The following is a 17113-nucleotide window of genomic DNA, read 5'->3' as shown; positions in this document are numbered from 1 at the left end:
TTGCTATTTCTTGAAGTGAGGTTGATTAATCGACACCAACGAATGCATGGCACTGACTTTGGACTATAGTAATGATCGAAAGTGAACCTGCAAAGAAGCCACGGAAAGGATTTCATGTTACCAATGAAAAGATTATGTCACATTTCTTTTTTTTAAATATATTTTATTAATTTTTTACAGAGAAGAAGGGAGAGGGACAGAGAGTCAGAAACATCGATGAGAGAGAAACATCGATCGGCTGCCTTCTGCACACCCCGCAGTGGGGATGTGCCCTCAACCAAGGTACATGCCCTTGACCGAAATCGAACCTGGGACCCTTGAGTTCGTAGGCCTACGCTCTATCCACTGAGCCAAACCGGTTCGGCCAGCAGTACATTTCTAATGTAGACTTCAAAGGAAGTAGAATTTGTATGTACATAATAATTTTACTCAAGAATATAGAAAAATGTGTCCTTTTACTCAAGAGAATGTTTCTTTTAGAATTAGAAATTGTAGCTCAAGTCAAAAGCATAAATAAAACAGGGAGATTCCCCTTTTTTAGATTTGCCAACTGATTCACTAGTCTCCTGAAATACCAATATATATATTCAAGTATAGCATGTTCACTGTTTGATTATTTTCTACTAGAGGCTCAGTGCATGAATTTGTGCACCAGTGGGATCCCTCAGTCTGGCCTGCAGGTTCAAGCTGAAACCAGCTCTCCAACATCCCCTGAGGGATCCCGTATTGCGAGAGCACACAGGCCAGGCCGAGGGACCCCACTGGTGCACAATTGGGGCTGGGGAGGGACTGCGGAAGGGCTCCAGGGAATTCCAGCCCATCTCGCTCAGTCCCCATCGGCTGGACCCCAGCAGCTAGCTAACCTACTGGTCAGAGCATCTGCCTCCTGGTGGTGAGTGCACACCATAGCGACTGGTCGAATGGTCAAACAAACGGTCGGACACTTAGCATATTAGGCTTTTATTATATAGGAGGACATGACAGCCACTTCATAGATTTTAATTGCACAGTTTATTAGATTTTTTTTATCTCCCAGATCTTATCTACTATTCCTAATAGCTCTGGAATAATAACAATAATAGTGGTAATCACTCTTCCATCCTTATAGAGGTAACAGATAGCATGGTGGAGGAGCACAATGCTCTGGAGTCAGACTGCCTAGGTTGGTTGGTTGGTTGATTTCCCAAAAACACAAATAATTTATTTCTATAGCTTACTCTTTTCTTCCTTTTCACCCCACATCTCCCTCCCCTTTGACAACCATCAGCTTGCTCTCTGTATCTGTGGGTCTGTTTCTGTTTTGTTTATGCATTGTTTTGTTTTCTTAGATTACACAAATAAGTGAACTCATATAATATTTGTCTTTCAGCCTGACTTATTTCATTTAGCACAATGCCCTCTAACATCATCCATGTTGTCACAAATGGCAAGGTCTCATTCTTTTTACGGCTGAGTAATACTCCATTATATGTGTACATCACTTCTTCTTTATCCATTCATCTACGGACACGTAGGTTGCTTTCATACTTTGGCTGTTGTAATTAATGCTACAATGAACATAGGAGTACATATATCTTTTCAAATTAATGTTTTCAATTTTTTCCCAAAAAATACACACAAGTGGTATTACTGGGTCATATCATTGGCTCTATTTTTAATTTTTTGAGGAAACTCCATACTGTTTTCCATTGTGGCTGCACCAATTTACAATCTCACTAACAGTGTACAAGTGTTCCCTTTTCTCCACATCCTCACTAGCACATGTTATTTGTTGGTTTTTTAATGATAGGCTTTCTGACAGGCATAACATGGTATTAATTGTGGTTTTAATTTAAATTTCCCTGATGATTAGTGATGTTGAGCATCTTTTCATGTATGTTGGCCATTTTTGGAGAAATGTCTATTCAGGTCCTCTGTCCATGGTTTTTTTGGAATTAAGTTGTATGAGTTTCTTATACATTTTAAATATTAACCCCTTATTGGATATATCACTTATGAATATGACATAATGATGAATCTAAAAGTAATTATGCTTAGAGAAAGCAGACAAAAAAAGAGTACATATGTGTGATTCCATGTACATAAATTTCCAGAAGGTGAAAACAAATCTAATATGAGATAAAGAAGATAGTGGTTGCCTGGGGAGTGGCAGTGGGGGTGGGTGGGTAGGGAACAGGAAGAGGGTGGAGGGATGGATTACGAAGGGGCAGGAGGAAACTTTTCGAGGTGACAAATATGCTATGTGCCTATATGTCTTTTTCTGGCAGTACCATAGTGTTTTGGTCTCTTTCTTTGTTCTTTCTCCAGGTTTGTTTTTTTTGGATACTCAAGGTCTTTTGTGGTTTCATACAAATTTTAGATTTAGCTGTTCTAGTTCTGAGTAGAATACCATTGATATTTTAATAGGGATCGAATTGAATCTGTCTATTGCTTTAGGCAGTAAGGACGTTTTAACAGTATTAATCCTTTCAATCCATGAGCATAGTATATCCTTCCAAAGGCCGTTTTTAATTCTCTTTGTCAACCTGTTTCCTTGGTAAAATCCCTCATTTGAGAGCTACAGGTAGAAAGACTTGCCATAGGGAAAAGTCCCCTATGCTGAACAGGACCGCAATTGCTTCTCTTAGAACAGAAGATGTTTCTGTGGAAAGAATGATGTACCAGGGTTTTTCTAATCTAGGATCTGCCTTGTAGGGTACAAGGTCATTTTCCCTCTATCCTGAGTTCTTAGCTGAGATCCCTGTAATCAAAGACAGATTCACAAGAAAAGAAACACAGAAGTTTATTCACATATATACCTCATGCATTCATGGGAGATACCCAGGGAAAATAAGTAAATCAAAGAGACGGCTTTAGAATTCCAGATTAAATACCATCTTACTACGGGAATGGGAGAGGGAATGCAGGCCTCTTAGGGGAAAGTAAATGAATTTGGGGAAAGGTGAATGGGCCCTTGGAAGAAGAGCTGAGAGGTATGAGAGTCTGTGACAAAGCTTGTCAGAGTGTGGGGTGGACTGCTCGTCTCAGCTCCTGTAAAAAGAGTCCATCCCTCCTGGTTGATGGAACTCCCAAGGAGAAGATTTATGAAGACGGAGTTCCTTCTGGGGGATCTGCCTCCTGGCAAATAGGGGATATCAGAGAAGCCTCTTCCTGCATGGCCTGCTCTTCAAATGCCTACAGTTTAAAGTAATCAGTATTCTAAAGCAGCATGTTTTGGAGTGGGGTGTCCTAGACTCCTGCAGTCACATTTGGGGTGGCATGGTCTGCTGCCCTTCGGCCTTGAATCAGTTGTGAAACCTCAAGCAAGTCACTCTACTTCCCTGGAGCTCTGTTTCTCCACCTGCAAAACGAGGTTGCACTCTCGTGTTCATGGGTAAGGTTCTATAATCAAAGATTCAATAATAAAACCCACTTCTGGTTGCTCTCTGGAACCCTGAACTCTTAGAAAAGGAGCCAGAATTCAGCAGAAAGAGAAAGTCCTCCAAGGAGAGCCATTGTGCCTTGATTTGTTTTTGAAGCATTTCACCTTTTGTGTAATGTACTTGGCACATACCGACAAGTGAAACAATCAACCTGAGCTACAAGGAGCCAAAATTGTAAGAGCAGAAATGATTTAATAAGAAAGACTTTTCTTGGGCCTGTGTCCAAAGAACTCCTTCCAGTGATCAATCAGGCCGCCTTTTCAGACTCTTAGTAGAAGGAAAGAAACACTTATTGTGAATGCTTCATGCAGTACTCAATTACTATTATGAGGCCCTATTCATAATCTTAAAACTTGATTGATATTGCATTGATTTATCTGGTTTCTTGTAATAACATAAGCCAAGTATCATATAGCAAAGCATCACTTACCCAGCGTCATGGACGTTCTATCACTCAATGTTTTCAGTTGCACACCACAGAGCCAACTCAAGCTAGTCTGAGCTACAGAGGAATGTCATCCTCGAAGGATATCACTGTGGGAAGGATTTTTTACCTGTGGCCTTGTGATCAGGGACATTATCCAAATTACACCACCAGCCTTCCGTTGCTGCTACCTGGGTAACCCAGTCAGTGGCACATCAGTTAACCTTCCCTTTTTTTAATTTATTTTTTCCAATGTTATTAAGATATAACATGGACATACCACATCTAAGCTGAAGGTAGACAACAATTTGACCTAAGTATATACATATAGTAAAATGAGTGTCACAATAAGCTTAGTTAACATTCATCACCCTCTGCTTCTCTTCTTTCCTTTTCAGAACCACTGTAACTACATTGGGTTCATCCAGATAATCTAGGCTCATCTCCCTACCTCAACGCCATCTGCAGTCTTAATCCCTCTTTACCATTTAAGGTAACATTCACAGGTTCTGAATATTTGCACAGGGGTACTTTGGGGGATCTTTATTCTGTCTACCACATGTCCGCAGGCTCCCAAACCACTTGATCTAATGTACATAATAGTCCTCACCACCATCCCAGTCACTCTTAATTCCCTCCATATGATTTATCATTTTCTGAGATAATTCCCACCAATTTTTGGTCTGCCTCCCCCTAGGAGGTCATGAGGACGGGATCCTTTTCCAGCTTATCACTAATGGGCTGAATGTTAGCTTAGCACATGACAGGGACTCCATAAGTATGGAATGAATGAATTAGAAATATGAGGTTTCCTTCAGTAATATTAAAATAATAATATCTAGCAAATAAGTACTTCATACACACCTTCTTATGTAAAATTCACAACCATTGTATTGCTTAAGTTTGAGAATCAGAGCTGGTGAGAGAAACCACACTCCTTAACTCACAAGTTGTAAAACTTTCAGCAGGTTACTTATCTCCCACTAAGCCTCAATTTCTTCATCAACAAAATTAGTGTATAACAGTATTTACCTCTGAATTTTTAAAAAGATCAAATGAGATGTGTAAAGTGCATGGCACAGTGCCTTACATAGCTCGCTACATTTTTTTTTACCATTTTTTCCTTGCAGATGAGGAAACTCAGTGGTAGAAATGGGAATTTCATCCTTCTGTTTGACAAAAAACAACAACCTAAAGGCATTTTAGCTCCTGTTTGTCCACACTGTCCTGTTGGAATAGGGCCCAGAGTTGGGTCCCTGGAAGGGGGCACAGTTTGTCCCCAGAGCTGTAGGGATGATTCAACAAAATCTAAAAGTGTCTTTGGTTTGGATCAGTTTGTGGAAAATACTAAACATGTAGGGAGCTAATATAAGATAAAGGTCAGCAAAAAAGGGTGGAGGAAATATAATATTGGCAAACTGAGCTGTAACAATCCCAAGAAAACTCTACAAAACCAATTTGAGACAAGTACAGAGAGAGGCCTGGAGACATCAGTGTGCTGAGGACAAAGTCCTTTACGGAAAGCTAGGCCTGCACCCAAGGGGGGTGGGGGGCGGGGACTGAGAAGGGCACTAACGCAATGTAGACTCTGTTCTGGCCCAACCTCCCCACCATCTGGACCATCATGCCCTTGGAAGTCACGCCACCCCTGCAGACGGAACTTCCTCCCGGCTATGGGATTCGGTCTCCTGCCTCAGTGTCTGTCTCATCCTGAGGCTCAGGGCCTCTCAGCCCCCAGAATCCTGACCATAATGGATGACAATCCTTTTCCAATAATAATTTCAATGTAAGAGCTTCCTGATATTTCGCATTAACAGTGCTTGGCTTATATTTTCCTTCAGGTGTTTATTGAGTGGCACCTCTCAAGCTAGACAACCTGGTGCCGGCTTAGAATACGCACAGACGAAGAGAAACCCATGTGTGCCCTCAAATATTAAATTCTGGAATAGGTACACCTTTTTATGGCTTGAGTCATGCAATGTTTTTCTTCTTACCGAGAAATCTGAAGCAGATATTGTCGACTGTGGCAGGAACATAAAAAGGGCTTTGGAAGAACCCCAGCTTCTTTTAGTAGACACCCGCCACGCCACTGCCTGGATAAAATTCCTCAGCCCCTTCCCTGTTGCATGCCTCTAATCCTTCTTTCTTCAACTGTATTAAAAGAACTGCACTTTTCAGCATCTCCACTCTACTCTCAGCATCACTTCTTTCTTTTCCTTTTATTTTTTGATTGAAGAAAATTTCTGATACAAATGTGCGTCAACTCTTTATGAGTTCGAATAAAGATTCTCCTTCTCTAAAAGATGGCCAAGCTATGGCCACTGAGGAACACCTTGTCTTATGTTTTGTGAAGTAAAAACAAAATAAGATATCATTACCCATGTCAAAGAAAAGTGGCAGATATTCTAAAGGACTCACTCATTTGTTCATTCATTCAACAATGATCATGTGCCTCCATGCTTCATTTACTATTCTAGATACTGAACATAGTAGTGAGAACAGCAGACACCCAGTCCTGGCAGATGTAAAGTTTAAAATCTAGTTGGACAAATGCATATTGTGAAGAGAGCTTCCAAAAACACCATGAGAGCATGAAACAGAGAAATTAATCAACATAGATCATTCAGAATTTCAATTTCAAAAAGAAAAAAAATGCTGCCCGGTTTGTGTGGCTCAGTGGACTGAGCGTCACCCCATGAACCAGAAGGTCCCAGATCTGCCTCCCGGTCAGGGTCAGGGCACATGCCCGGGTTGCAGGCTCGACTCCCAGGAGGGGGTGCGCAGGAGGCAGCCGATTAAAGTGAGTCTCTCACTGATTTCTCTCTCCCTCTCCCTCCCTCTCTAAAATCAATAAAAATATGTTTTTTTAAATGCTGCATTTCCGAAGGACAACTTTGCAGCCAGAAACCATAGCAGTCCTATTAGAGGCATGAGTCAGAGGCTCTTCAGGGAACGAACTGCTTCTGGCAGGAGGCCTGTTCTGGAAGCAGGTCCAGTGCCATGCACAGCCTCACTCTTTGGGGCCATAACACGAGACCTGTCCCCAATCTCTCCCAACCCTTCCTAGCCATCCCCTCAGCTGCCATTCTAACTGAATGCGCATACACCTTTCTTTGTGCGACTGGGGAAAGGTGTGGTTAGCTGAGGGGGTTGGATTTGCATCCACAGCCGCTGCACAGGGCTGGAGAAAGGTGCGTGACACAGGCTTCCCCTGCAAAGGGCTGTGGGAGTCAGCCAGGGAGCCTGCTTTCAAGAGCAAACGAAGCGGGAGGGAGAGGCACAGAGCCCTCTCTGAAGGCTTTCAGATTTGAAGACACAGCAAAGAAAGAGAAGTATGAACATTTGCATGAGGTGAGTATCACGGTCACTGGTAGAAACATCAAATTTGCCATTTAGTTTAGGAAAATCTGAAGCAGTATTTCTATTCTTCTTTCCTTACAGTTCTGAATTTTGTGCCAGCAAAGTGAAGGGCCCTAGTCCCCGACCCCAGCACCTCCCCAAACCTCCCACTCTGTGTTTATTTGTAAAAAGAATAGAAGTTGGCTGTCTCTAAGGACTCTTGACAGTAAGCAGTGCAATGGTCTCTAAATTACTTAAAACTTTTTTTAAAATCTGGAAAAACATTTAACAAGCTGGCTGGTGGTTTCTGATGTGTTTCAAAATGAGAGGATTTAAAAAGAAGGCTGGCCCTCTCTGCTTCCTATTCAAGAAGGAACTCAAGATATCGAATCCCAAACCAGGGCCGGCGGAGCACTAAGATGAGGTCACTGCTGACCACATGAGTGGACCGCCTCCAAGAAAAGTTTTTGAAGGTATCCCTTCTGGTGACTGCTGAACAGACTGTCCCCTGAGGTTGAAGCAAACACAGACTTTTTTAAAAAGAAAGAAAAGAAAAGAAAACACTCGGGAAAAGCCACTGGGCATGGCACAGGGATGATAACATGCCTGCTGATGTCAGCCTCTGACCGCAGGCTCCAGGTCATATCGCGTTAACTAATTCCTATGCTTACTCCAAACTCCAGAACCTTTCATCGTGATGAAGAAGCTGATGAATGTCATCTGAGTTGGCTTATCAGAAAAATGATATGAAAGCTTCCTTCCGCGCCATAAGAACCCAGGAGTTGAAAATGTATATACATAATCAAACACTCCCAGGTCTCCATCTATCAGAATATTTCCTAAGTCACTTCCACTACCGATGCTCAGAAACCTACAGTGTCTACACACACACTGGATATAAGTGCTTTATAAACAGCCTTTCTGATATGAGCTTGTGCTGAACATAAAGTTCTGTTCATCAGAGGCCAGTTTCACGCTCTCCCACCAACGCATCTTGTTGGTGCTGACACCTGAGCCGGAACATGAACTTTCTCGGCTCATCCCTACTTATTCTCAAGGTGAACTGAGGTCTGATCTTTTTCTTGAGGTCCTCTCTCCCACAAATGACAAACACTTTATTTCTACCCAGGGTTTCCTGGATACTTTACTGCAGCAGGGAGCTGGAAACCTCTGAGGCCCACGTAACACCAAGATCATGGTGTCTGTGACCTAGCAACCCATAGAAAGCCAGTTGCCTGAAGCCCTGTCCAGACTCCAGGGTCAGGAGAAAAGGAGGGTATTCACTTCCAGACTCTTCACTCATATCTAATATTCTCATCCCTCCTAGAATCTGTGGGACATAAGAGATCATTTAAAAGGCTAGGGCCGCACAGGTGTCAACAATCCGGATGATTCTACCACTGAATGAGGCGGTCTGTGAGTTCCCTCCCTTGCCCAGCCTCCCTGGCCTCTCTTTGACAAGTTTCCATAGAAATGGTGATAATGTCCATCTTTCCACCTGGGTCTCCTTCTATGAGGGGTTTAGCCTTGGTGACATCTTTTACACCAACATCTATCCATGCTGTTACCTGGTGTTACCTGATATATCCGAGCTTTTGTTCTCGCTCTTCCAATACTTGGAACCTCCTTGCCTGCTTTCCTACTTGGGGAAGGGCTCCTTAGCCTTTTCAAGTTTCAGCTCAAATGTAAATCCTTTCTTCATCTTCTCTTTACTGAACTCTTAGACAATATCAACTATTCTTTCTGCCCTATTCCCAAGGCATGTTATTCTTTACTTTGTTTTTAAATTAACAGGTGTGTATACAGTAGTCCGCCCTTACTGTGGGGGATATGTTCCAGGATCTACAATGGATGCCTGAAACCACAGTCAGCACCCAACCCTATATATGCTCTGCTCTTCCCCATACACACATCCCTTCTCACTTAAAGGAAGCAGTTTACAGTTTCTCTTTGGCATATCTGAATTACTCTTGCCATGATTAAGTAAAATAAAAGTTACTTGTGTGCCGAGCCAGCTCAGCCAGGTTCCATGAGCCTGAGAAGGGGCGGTGAAGGATGGAGAAAAGACAGACAAGAGAAGAAAGCTGGGTCTGGGTGGGACGCTGTGCTCTCTGACGCAGAGCTAGCGACAGCGCCACAGCCTGTAAGCCGTCTCTATTTTATAGCCAGATTCCACGAGGCAAAGTAAGGGCATGGTTACAATGTTCTCGCGGGTTCCGAATCTACTCAATTACATGCACCTGATCAAGCTTTGTCTCCTTGCTGCACCTCCCACAGCCCACATCACTCAGCCACGTGGGACCACAGGTTCAGACCATAGGTTCAAGCTCAGCCTTTGTCCAAACACGGTAGCCGCTGTCCCACATACTTGAACACAAGCACTGTGGTACTGCAATAGTTGTTCTGATAACCAAGACAGCTACTAGGTAACTAATGGGTTGGGGATGTATATTGTGGAGATGCTGGAAAAAGGGGTGATTCACATCCTGAGCAGGATGGAGCAGGACTGTGTGAGATTTCATCACACTACTTAGAATGGCATGCAATTTACAATTTCTGAATTGTTGCCTGGCCAGCATGGCTCAGTGGTTGAGCACTGACCTATGAACCAGGAGATCATAGATCGATTCCCACTCAGGGCACATGCCCAGGTTATGGGCTCCATTCCCAGTGTGGGGCACGCTGGAGGCAGCAGATCAATGATTGTCTCCCATCACTGATGTTTCTCTCTCTCCCTCCCTCCCCCTTCCTCTCTGAAATCAATTTTAAATTTTTTTTTCAATATTCTGAATTGTTACGTAAATGTACCACAGCTTTTTTATCCACTCATCTACTGATGAACATGTGGGCTGCTTCCAAATCCTGGCTATTATAAATAATGCTGCAATGAACGTAGGGGTGGACGGAGACTCCACTTTAAGTAGTGAACACATAATATAGTGTTCGGATGATGTGTTGTATAACTGCACTTGGAACCTATATAACATTGTTGACCAGTGTCACCCCAATACATTTAATAAAAAGGAAAATAAAATAAATTTATGAATTATTCATTTTTGGAATTTCCCATTTAATGTGTTCAGACCAAGGTTGACCATGGCTAAGTAAAACCACACAAAGTGAAACCACGGCTAAAAGGGGGCTACTGTAGTCAAGTACTTAGACATATGTCCTTCCCAGTCCCTGGCGGGGAAGGTCTGTCTCATGTAGCCTACAGAGCCCTGGTTTCTAGCCAAACACAGAGGACACGTTCCATTCATATGTGGGAGTGAATTGTGAACACCAAGAGGTTGTCGAAATGGACCCAGTGCCACCCAGTGCCACCCAGTCCCCCACAGGTAGAAGTCCAGCCTGGGGCAATACTCTGATGCTTCTGACACTTACTAGTGAGCCCGTATCAATAGGCTATTCTTCCTCTTAGCTCTGATAGTCACTCTGCTATGTTTACTCTGCAGGCCTGTTGCAGGCCCACTTCCCTGGCTTTATTTATTTATTTTTTTACTCTGCACAAGCCTAAGTATTTGCCTGCTCCCTCTGAGCCTCCGTTTCTTCACCTGAGCACCGCTGTACAGAGGAAAATGAGATGTGTATGTACTAGGAAAAAGTGCTTTGTATTGAAATACCAATAATGCAAACAAGCCCTGGCCGATTTGGCTCAGTGGATGGAGCGTCGGCCTACGGACTGAGGGGTCCCAGGTTCGATTCCGGTCAAGGGCATGTGCCTTGGTTGCGGGCACATCCCCAGTAGGGGGTGTGCAAGAGGCAGCTGATCGATGTTTCTCTCTCATCGATGTTCCTGGCTCTCTATCCCTCTCCCTTCCTCTCTGTAAAAAAATCAATAAAATATATATTTTTTAAAAATAATGCAAACAAAAGAAACTTGAAGTGTGTATTTTAAAGTAAAATATATTTCCACACAGGCAGCCAGTCTCCCCAACAGGACCTCTAGAAAAAGCAACTGACTAGATAAGCTTGCTTGATGGGTATGGATTAATTTCAAAGCACAAATGTTTCATCAATTGCCGTGACCACATGCCAACAGGTGATTGCATTTAAAGAACCACACAGGTTTTTAAAGAGTTTCTTAAAATGCTCTCATCACTGAAATCTCCAAGGGCAGATAAACATTTCAAAATCAACACACTGACCCAAACAGAGTAAAAACAGATCACAAAAACAACAACTCCTAGTAAATGTAACTATTAAATTTAGTTCTCAGTGTTCTTCTCTACACACAAACATCCTTATCATTGGTGGCAACATCTAACCAAGTCCAAATTTATACCAGGAAAAATAAGGCATTTTAAAACTCTACCTTCTTCAAGAAGACTTATACAAATGATATGAGAATTGCATCCACTTGGTAAGTATATTCTCAACAAAACTTTCTGCCCTAAAATCTCCAAAACTGAGAGAGCACATAACATAGGCAATAGTGCTAATGTTCCCATTGACTCTGCTGCCTGCAGTGTGGGGTAAATCTCTTAGCTTTTTTGGGTGATTGATGTGTTCTTCTTTCCCAACATGGGGTATAAAATTGGGCTGTCCTTTTTAACATTCACATTAAACAACTATGCATCCTATTCCTCTCCTGTGAGAAAGAATGCCTCCATCTTCAGGATGTCTCACCTCCAACTCCAAGAGAGAAAAAACCAACGGGTCTGACTCACCCAAGGGTGGGTCCTGGTTATTATCCTCGCGATGGAATAAAGCTGGGAACTACGAGAAGTCCGTCCACTGACAGGTGCCAGGATCTGTGGCGGTTGCTGCTGACGGAGTATCTGTGGAAAGCAGGTGGTTTGACAGTTAAGCTATAATACTTGGTCACTGTTGCGAGAACAGTGGTAACTTGTGACACCTGTGCTGGCCAGCAATTGGTCCACCGAAGAAAGGGACCTGGAAAGCAATCCATAGCTATGCAGGTGTTTCTCAAGGTAGAACATGGAAAAATAGAAAGAAATGTTAAGGTCGGGAGTACTCAACTACACAGCAAGGGCACACCTGTCGGTTACCTGGCTTGTTCTACATGACTGTACACAGCTGTTTTGTGGAGGTATGTCATGGTGCCAGGAAGGCTGCATCGGGAAGAACTTGCAGCCTTGACCACATGCTGTGCTTCAAGCCAACCCTTTTCCTGACTTTGGTTCCTGTCCCTCACGGTGAATGTCCCTACCCACCAGTTGACCCCAATTTACCAGAGAAGTGGTCTATTAACATTAATCTGTGAAACAGAAGGCACTGGAAGTCTCCATTATAATTCTCCTAGAAGGCTCCTTGGATCTTTGCAACTTGCTCACTATTGCAACCCATACACACATCCTAACTGAGAAGGGTGTCTCTGTCAGAGTCCTGACAGCAAAGAGAGGGCACACAGGTCACTTGAAAACAGTCAATAAAGGGACTATTTGAAGTTGTATAGGCAAGAAAATGCAATACCATAAGAGTAACAGCGGCCTAAAGGGCAAGGAAATGGAGTAGATACCAAAACCTAAAGAAAGTCTCCGGATGAGAGGGCTACCCACCAGGAGCTGTGGCCTTTGGTAGAGGGACAGAAACACAAGCAATCCTCAGTGTCCCATTAAGAAAGAGCTGCAGGAATAAATGCCCCAACCTGACTCTTCTCCTGCCCTTCCACTTCCTGCTGGTTATACCCATCAGCCAAATGCCACAAGAAGCCAGAGGCTAGAGGCCTTGTTAAATGTATCCCTAGGTATTTTATATATTTTGATGCTAATAAGTGAGGACAGAGCGGAGTGGAAAGGATGAAGAATAGCACTGAGGTGGGGCAGGGGAGAGATCCAGCCCCAAGAGATAGGGGGGAATGTCACATGTATCGGTGTCTTCATAGTGCTTTTGGGGACTGGTGCCAGTCTGTGAAATGCTTGTGGCTGAACTACCATGAGCTAAGTACAGACGTGGGAGAGCATGCATTTGGAAGCCTTGAGAGCAATTTGATGGTGCCACAACATTCAAGTACATAATCGTAGACTCCGCTCATTAAGTAGCAAAGAGCAGTTCAGGGCTGTTGACTCAGGAGTTGCACTGCATGTGGCACAAGCTACATTCTTGTGATGCACAAACAGGCTCAGGCCAACACATGAGATATTTTAGATATGTTTGTCAACTGGTACCCAAATATTTATTTAAAATATTTTAAATGTTTTTATTTTTACAACTTACTATTCTATCATTTTAATTGTTAAATATAAACACATATTTCCCCTAAATTAAGTAAACTAAGAAATAGTATCTGTTAACATTTTCATATCTGATGTTGGTAAAGTAGCTTGTATTTTCTGCAGAGAATGCTGGGAAAGTATTTTAAAACATCCATTTGAAGGCTCTGGAGAGCAATCAAAAGCAACAGAAACTGGAGTAGTCAATCTTTGAAAGAAAATTATATTGGATGAAATATTTATATATAGGGTGTCCCCAAAAATGTACATACACACTTTGAATAATTATAAAGGCAGTGTTTATTAAAATACATTTCATTTTCAAAATTGAGCTGGTAGCTGTTAAAATATATATACATTTTTGGGGCCACTCGATATACTGTTCGTTTGTCTAAGGGTACTCCCCAGTCCACACAAGCATAAGGCAACTAGATCTTAAGCAGAAAGTCCCCGTCTTACTGGTTTGAGGTTTACTCAAAGTATGGCTTTGAAGAAAGCATCAATGAGTTTATTAATACATCAATAGACATTATCCAACATAAAAGGATAAAAAGATTGAAAGAAAATGAACAATACACTTATAATTAGAGTTCCAGCAGAAGAGAAAGAATAAAAAAGAAAAACTATTTGAAAAAATAGTAGCCAAACATTTTCCAAATTTTGTGAAAAACAACATACAGATCCAAAAATCTCAGCCAATCCGCAACAAAATAAATACAAAAAAAAAATCACATGCAGGTACATCATAATCAAACAACTGGAAACCAAAAACAAAAAGAAACTCTTGAAAACATTAGGAGAAAAGAGACATAAAACTCAAAGGAGAACAATGACATGGATGATAGTGAACTATTCATCAAAACAATAAAGATAATAATATCAGCTCTACACATGTTCTATCAAAAACTATATAGTCATCTAACCTCTGCAATAAGGCAAATAAAAGAAATAAAAGTCAAGAGATTAAAAAATAGAAATAAAACTAAAACCATCACCAATCACAGACATCATAAATGTTAAGTTGGAAGTCCTTAGGAATTAATACAATTATAGAACTAACTAGAGGTCCAGTGCACGAAATTCGTGGATGGAGGGTGGCCCTCAGTACAGCCTCCACCCTCTTCAATCCGGGACCCTCGGGGGATGTCTCACAATCCAAGACGTTCAGTCGTTTGGTCGTTCCTCACTAACCCCCCAGCCGGCCTTGTCGCCCCAGGCAGCCTGCTGGTGGTTACTGTTACTGTGACGGCATCCCAGACAATTTGTATATTCCTCTATTATTAGTATAGACAAGTGATTTTCTCAAAACCACAGGATAAAAAGTCAATATAAAAAATTATTATATAGCATTCTGATATACTAGCAGCAAACAATTGAAAAATAACATTTAAAAATAATTTAATTTACAATGGTATCAAAAAACATAAAATACCTAGGAATACATTTAACAAAAATGTACAAGGCCTCTACAGTCAAAACTACAAAATGCTAGGATAAAAATGAAAGGCCTAAGTAAATGCAAAGATATGCCATGTTCATGGATGAGAAAACTCAATACTGTTAAAATGTCAACTTTCCACAAATTGGTAATTCCTGCAGTTATTTTTACAGACACTGACGAGATGATTCTAAATGAGGGAGAAATGACCCTCAATTTCTATCTCACCATTCACAAAAACTAATTTTATACAGATCACAGACGTAGCAATAAAAGCTAAAACTGTGAAGCATCCAGGAGGAGCCAGGAGAATATCTTCATGACTTGCATATGAAGTTCTAAAACAGGTCAAACTAAATTAAGGTGGTTTAAAAAAAAAAAAAAAATCAGAAATAAAAAGAAAACATTGAGTAGGCGTACAGTAAATCCTCACTTAACATTGTTGATAGGTTCTGTGACTTTAATAAATGGCATATAATGAAACCAGTTTTACCATAGGCTAACTGATATAAACAAGAGTTAAATTCCTAGGGCATCTCATCGACATTTGAATGAAGCAGGGAATGAAACAACATTATTGGAGGACTTGCTGTATTGTAGGAGGGACTTAGGGAGTGCAAAGGGGTGTCAAGGAACTTGCTGCAGTGACAGAAATGCTGTCTTGATAAGGGCTGTGTCACAGCCCATTTGAAAAGTCCCATCACATTGTACACTTAAGATTCTACAATTCACTATACACTGAGTGGCCAGATTATTATGCCACCCCATCAGTACTTCGTTGGGCCACCTTTTGCCTTCAGCACTGCGGCGATTTTTCTTGGCATTGACTCCACGAGATGATGAAAGGTGATGCGAGGAATCTGACACCATGCCTGATGAACAGCACTGTCCAGTTCTGTGAGCTTTGATGGTGGTGGAACTAGCTGCCTGATGGCTCTTTTACCTTCATCCCACAAATGCTCAATTGGATTGTGATCTGGTGAGTGTGGGGGCCACCTAAGCAAGGTAAAGTCTCCCTCATGTTCTTGTAACCATTCCTGCACAATACCAGCACCGTGGCATAGCGCATTGTCTTGTTGAAAGAAGCCATCTCCATTGGGATACACCATCAACATGATAGGATGAACTTGATCAGCAATGATACTTAGATATGTTGTGCTATTCAGAGGTTGTTCGACATGAATTAAAGGACCCAAATCATGCTGGGAAAACACGCCCCAAACCATAACACTGCCCCCACCAGCTTGAAGGATTGTGCTCATGCATGTGGGGTGCGTGCTTTCATGCTGTTTCTGCCAAATTCTCACTCTGCCACCTGCATGATGCAATTGGAAACGTGATTCATCAGACCACGTGACTTTTTTCCAATGCTCCACTGTCCAATCTTTGTGTTCCCTGCCATCTGCATGATGCAACTGGAAACGTGATTCATCGGACCACATGACTTTTTTCCAATGCTCGACTGTCCAATCCTTGTGTTCCTGTACGAATTGGAGATGTTTTATCTTGGTAACTGCAGACAGCAAAGGTGTTCGAACAGGCCTTCGGCTTCCATATCCCATACGACGCAGTGTACGGCTAATTTGCCTACAAACATCAGGTGGTCATAATAATCTGGCCACTCAGTGTATGCCATTTTTAACTAATGAAACTGCAAATATATGTTAAACTCTAGTAAGTTTGTTTTTCACAGTAGTATGATTGAACAATTCTGAAGCTACTTTCTGTATGTTGTAGGTGTGGGCAAATGAGTAATTATCCTATTAATAAAAGCCTATGTGGTCGTCACGCTCTCACACCATGATGCCGCAATGAGTGATCACCAGCAAGCTGCGTGCACAGTGGGCGCACATGGGTGAGCAGGGGCTTGACGCTGCGTGCAGGGTGCAGAGGCAGGGCCCGCGGCTCTGCACAGCGAGACCTGGGGGTCCCGCAGCTCTGCGCAGTGTGGAGGTGGGATCCCCAGCTCCAGCCTACCTCTTTGGGGCAATCCATCAAGGAGCCCCAGATGGGTGGGCGGGGCCTACCCCTTTGGGGCGATTGATCACAGGGCTCCTGCACTGTGAGAGGGCACAGGCCAGGCTGGGGACCCCTAACCCCGAGTGCATGAATTTCATGTACCGGGCCTCTAGTGTACTATAGAGGAGGCACTAGAATGTATCCTGTGGTGTTGGATTGAACTGGATATATCTGCATAATTCTTAGAGATAGAGAGAACTTTGTTGTTTCTTTTAAGAGCTACAAATTTTATTTTTATTTTTTAATTTAATTTTATTTTTTAATCTTTATTGTTGACAATATTACATAAGTCCCC

This window comes from Myotis davidii, unplaced genomic scaffold, assembly GCF_000327345.1.
Source record: "Myotis davidii unplaced genomic scaffold, ASM32734v1 scaffold496, whole genome shotgun sequence".
Taxonomy (NCBI): Eukaryota; Metazoa; Chordata; class Mammalia; order Chiroptera; family Vespertilionidae; genus Myotis; species Myotis davidii.
This window is presented reverse-complemented; position numbering follows the sequence as displayed.